Source organism: Cucumis sativus, chromosome 5 (assembly GCF_000004075.3).
Source record: "Cucumis sativus cultivar 9930 chromosome 5, Cucumber_9930_V3, whole genome shotgun sequence".
Taxonomy (NCBI): domain Eukaryota; kingdom Viridiplantae; phylum Streptophyta; class Magnoliopsida; order Cucurbitales; family Cucurbitaceae; genus Cucumis; species Cucumis sativus.
In genome coordinates, this window is record NC_026659.2 from 22,598,297 (window position 1) to 22,604,109 (window position 5,813).

The following is a 5,813-nucleotide window of genomic DNA, read 5'->3' on the forward strand; positions in this document are numbered from 1 at the left end:
GACAAGAATATTCGTTCCAAATCTGAAAATCATTTCGTTGCTTTAAGCAATTTCAATCATTTAAAATCCACAACATTTAGTTCACACCAAAATCTCTTGGAAATTCATCTTTTCCTCATGTAAATAATTTCAATATAAATTATAAGGCATAAATTCACAATGAATCACAAATGTATATGTCACCTCGATTGAGATGTCATTCATACATTCTTATTATCGAGTTATGGTTGTGCGGAGTGATCTCAATGAGATGTCATTCATACATTCTTATTTTTAAAGACAAGACGATCAAATGCTTTTGCTTTGATTTGACCCCTTCAAATAGATGGTTTAAATTGATATAGTTATAGGTTTTGAAGTTCAAATTGATATACTTAGGAAAGTTCAAAATTTAAATTGATATGACGACAAAATTGAAGATTTTAATGTTGAAGTGTAGAATGGATAGTTAAGCTTAATGGGGCAATTCTTTTTAAGAGAAAAGGCAAAACATACATACACATAATTGGAAATTGAGAGATGAAATGTAATTATCAAAATAAGAAAATTTTAAACAAAACAAGAAAATAAAACAGCAAAACTTGTGAGAGATAATCAGAGCTTTTATTTATTTATTTTTGGAAAAGAACATTTTAAATTAAAAAAAAAAAAGATTCGGTTGATATGAAACTAAACCAAACTCAAAAAAGGACTTATAAATTAAAATAAAAGAGAATATATATTTGTAAGCACGTAGTTTAATTTAAATATTAAACTTCCCAACAAGAACAAATAAGACCACACACACCCCTCGCCCTCATCCCATCGCCTAATCTCAACATTCTATTTTATTTTATTTTGGCATCATCATCAAATAATTGTGCTTTCAAAAGAAAGTTCTCCTCTCTTTTTTGCTTCACTATCACTCATTTCTTTAAAATTAATTATGTTTCAAGCATCTTATTTTCTTTCTATTCATTTTGTAAAAAAATAAATTTGAAGGAGAGAGGAAAAAAAAGGTAATAAAAATGGTAGACAGGTAAAGTTTAGCAGAAGTCTCCTGTGCTCTATTAAAAATATATAACCATGAATACTTCAATAAAGTTCGTGAATACTTGATCTTAGGCTGCTGTGGATTTAGTTGCTTTTGGGCCGGCTCGGATGTGCATATTCTTGGAGGCCTTTTAACGATTTTTCCATAAGGTATAATCAATAAAAAGAAATGGAGATGCGGGGTATCGAACCCCGTGCCTCTCGCATGCAAAGCGAGCGCTCTACCGTTTGAGCTACATCCCCAATTTGTTCTGAAACTTAACTTGTAGTTTAATAAAGGAATTAACAATGTGAGAAAATCAAATATTTTTCTAAAGACTTATGTCATCCTAAAAGGCTTCAAATCCCAACTTTCAATTATGGAAATGTATCCAAATTTAATTCTTAAAACATAAACAATCATGTACTAATATAACCTATCTCAAATCTTGTAAATATAATCATTTAGAGATTTTTTCAAAAAATATAACTTGTCAACACAATGATGATTTGTTTCAATATTCCAACGATTTTTTTATATTTTTTATGTTGATTACACAATCTTGTAAAAAAAATTTATATTTGGTACAAGATCTTGTAGATTTGGTACATGATCCTGTACCTAAATCTAAACAATCGTTTTGTTCAAGATCTTTTATATTTGGTACACAATTTTGTTCAAGATTTAGTACATGATCGTACGATCGTACGATCGTGTACCAATATCCCAATGATTTTTGTTTAAGATCGTGTACTAAATATACAAGATCTTGAAAAAAAATTTATATATAGTATTTAATTGGAGACTAAAGTTGGAAAATTGCGGATGTCAAAATATGAATTCAAATCCAAGATTTTTTTTTAAAGATTTATTTATATTATATATATATATATATATTAATTATTTTACTTGTTAATTACCAAACTTTTATCTTTTTTAAAAAATAATATATATATGTATATAGATATATTATTTAATAATTCACCTAAAACATAAATTGTCTTTTTTTTTAAAAAAAACTACTCAATATCTTCAAAATTTTCCTTCATCTTAGGGAGATCTTGTATCAACCTTATTGGTAGGAGAAGATTGATAGCAAAATCAACCCAATATGTTTAATCCTCTATTGTAAATAGGTAAATTTCGTCACCATTTGGTTTAGGGTTGGCGAGGGAAAAGAAAGATGAGAGTTAATTTTCTTCTTTTTATTATTATTATTATTATTACATATATATAAAAGAATTTTAATTTTTATTATTTTTTTGTTTCTCTGTCTTTATTTTTAATTTCCCCTGTTTTGTGTTTCAATATTAATGTTTTTTTTTCATTCTTATATATATATATATAAATATTTCTTTCTAAAAAACTTTTATTATTATTATTATATAATATATATATAGAAAATCTTTTTCTCTTTATATTTCTTTTCTAAAAAACCTTTTTTTTTTCATTATTATCATATTTAGATTATTTTCTTCTCTTGTTTTTTTTATTTAACTCATTAAAAACTCTATAATTATTTTTTTCATTTTTTTTGTTTATTTTTCTTTTTATTTTAGTTCTTACTATTTTTTTTTCATTTTTTTCTTTTGTATTTTTAATCCAAATAACAAAATAAGATTTATTTATTTTATAAAAAAACATTTTGTTACCTGGCTAGATCAATTGATTTTATTTTATTTATTTTATTTATTATTATTAAAAAACAATGCTATATTTTTCTTTTTGTTTTATTTATTCTGATTTTTCTTTAAACTATTTTTTTTTCTTGTGCAAGTTTAGTAGATGTGGCTGAAGCTGTGACTAAAGACTTTATCAAAGGATAAGGTCTCCATTTTTTTTATATTACCATTCATGACTATTTTTTTTTTTGTTTTTTTTTTAATTTCTTATCATTTTTTTAAGGTCTTATGTAAGTATCTGTTTGGTCGACGTTCTAGCTTCTTGGGTTTGTACATGATAGACGATCCAATTCTTTCTGTCACCATGATAGAATTCGATCGTCTATCATGGCGTCCAGTGCTGCTGCGAATTATTTAGTTTGTACATGATAGACGATCAAACTCTATCATGACTCTCACTACTGCTGCGACTTATTGGGTTTGTACATGATAGGCGATCCAACTCTATCATGACGCCCACTGCTGCTGCGACTTCTTGGGTTTGTACATGATAGACGATCCAACTCTATCATGACACCCACTGCTGCTGCGACTTCTTCTTGGTTTTGTACATGATAGACGATCCAACTCTATTATGGTGTCTACTGCTGCGACTTCTTGGGTTTGTACATGATAAACGATCTAATTCTATTATGGCGTCCACTATTGCTGTGACTTATTAGATTTGTACATGATAGACGATTCAACTTTATCATGGCGTCCACTGCTGTGACTGGGTTTGTACATGATAGATGATGAACTCTATCATGGCTCTTAGTACTGTTGAGACTTATTGGGCTTGTACATGATAGACGATGCAACTCTATCACGTCGCCCATTTCTTTGGCTTTTTGGCAGCTTGAATTTCATGATACTTGTTTTCCAATGTTTTCTTTTTTCGAAAGTAAGGTGTTGGCACTAACTCTCTTCTTGTGATTTTTTTTTTTTTTGTAGAACAATGGTTTACTTCACAGAACGATTCATGAATGGAAACAGACATTTTATAATACTTTTTGACAAAAATCGACCAAGAGAAGATGGACTTAGTCTTCTTGTGGAGAAGTCGTGGGTTGGCCCTTTTCCGAAGATTTTTTACAGGAACAAATATATACTTTTTGTGCAAAATTTGAAACACTATCGAAGGATTTTTCGTGCAATGGCTGACTGGTTGTGTCATCTTTCATTGTTGTTGGAGGTCGTCGGTTCAAGTCCTAGAAGCTCTGCACATTTTCATTTTATTTACTTACTTAAATTAATATTTTTTTTAGGGGTGCCAAATTCTGTTTATTTTGTTATTTAGTCTAACATTGAATATTTTTTAATTAGATTAATTATATGGTATGTCATATAGTTTAAAATCCCACCTCAGGATTATAAATATCATGCATCATATTTAATATAATTGTTATATTATGTGATAAAATTGGAAATGCATTGAGCATGTCATTACTTAATGAATATAATTATTTTCTTTATAAAATGACATTAGAAATGCATATTTATAGGTTTTAATTGTTTCCTTTTCTTATAAGTGTTATAAGTTTATGAATTTGAAAATTAAATTCTATAATAAAGAGTTGCACGCTAACATAAAGTCACAATTAGTTCTAAATGGTTTAAAATTAATTCTCTTAGACCTTAATGAATAATATTTCTAATTAAATTAGAAATAAGATTAATTTTTTATTATTTTAAAAGGATTAAAATGATATCAATAAAAGATTAATTTTATAAAATATTTGTCTATAAGGGACCTTTGTCTAAGGAAGGTTCTATCTAGGCTGGGGTACTTAAGCTGACGGTAACGGAACACCCCTACCTGGGAACTGACCTGGAAGGTGAATTAGTTGAATATTTTATAAGCATGCAATGCATGATTATATTTATCAAAGTGTTTGGTGAACAATAATCATATATTGTTAAACTATCCAATATAAGAGTTATATTGGGTCAATTTAACAATGGACTTAGATAATTAATTAGCCGTTTATTTCTAAATTAATTAATTTTAAGTAAAACACTAAGTGGAAGAAAATGGGGTATATGATACTTCATTTTTCTTTTCACGTTTCTCTTTAAATGTTCACACCGTGAGACTTATGCTCAGCCTTGAGACATATTTTCTTGTGTCCCCCTACGATTGGTGTTTGCTTAAGTCTATAACAAGGTGAATAGAGATAGTGTTTATAGTAAGTGGGAGAGGGATGTGTGTCAACATATCCCGCGGTCTCTTTCATTAGTTTCTAGTAAATTCTCATGCTCGGCCTCGAGGCACCCTTGCTTGTGTCCCCCTACGGACGGTGTTTGCATGAGATTTTACTCAAACTCCAGAAATGGATAGGATTTCTTTAGTTTTTGCTCCAATCGTTTTTTTCCTACGGATTACTTATTGGGGCGGAACTCTAGAATCTAAAATGAAGGGTTACACTTACAAGAAATTTTTAAGTAAGTTAATCATTTCTTGACTAAACACTGATGACTAATTATTATAGAAATAAGAGTTATTCTGGTATAATATTTAGTTGAGATTGTCTCAATTCAGTGAAGGGATAATTAATCACCCTATGAAGATTTTTTTATCCTACCTCACTGAAGCATCATTGCAAAAATAGATATCACTTAGGATATATTAATTTTTTGCTAAATTGATTGGTTTTCTGTATGAAAAGTGCATGTATATCTAATATAAATAAATTGTATGTTTTAGCAATTTGATAATGACGAGTGCTACTTTGAATATGTTGGTTGCTGATAAACTTAATGACTAATTATGCATCTTGGAAAAATACTATCAACACTGTGCTAATTATCGATGACCTATGATTTGTCCTAGTTGAGGAGTGTCCTCAAGTCCCAGCGGCTAATGCAACACGAACTGTTCGAGAAGCACATGAGTGCTGGGTCAAGGCAAATGAAAAAGCCTAAGCATACATCTTGGCAAGCTTATCTGAAGTATTGGCCAAGAAACATGAATCAATACTCACTACTCGTGAGATCATGGACTCCTTGCAGAAGATGTTTGGTCATGCCTCTTATCAAATCAAGCATGATGCTCTGAAATACATTTATAATGCCCGTATGAATGAGGGAGCCTCAATGCGAGAACATGTTCTCAATATAATGGTTCATTTCAATGTGGC

General features: G+C 29.4%; 1 non-coding gene across 1 annotated transcript; it reads right to left on the bottom strand.

Annotated features, from left to right (window-relative positions):
• Positions 1 to 1,202: 1,202 nt before the first annotated feature.
• Positions 1,203 to 1,275, bottom strand: TRNAA-UGC. Its single transcript has one exon. It is a non-coding gene; the product is annotated as a tRNA-Ala (tRNA).
• Between the last annotated feature and the right edge of the window lie 4,538 nt (positions 1,276 to 5,813).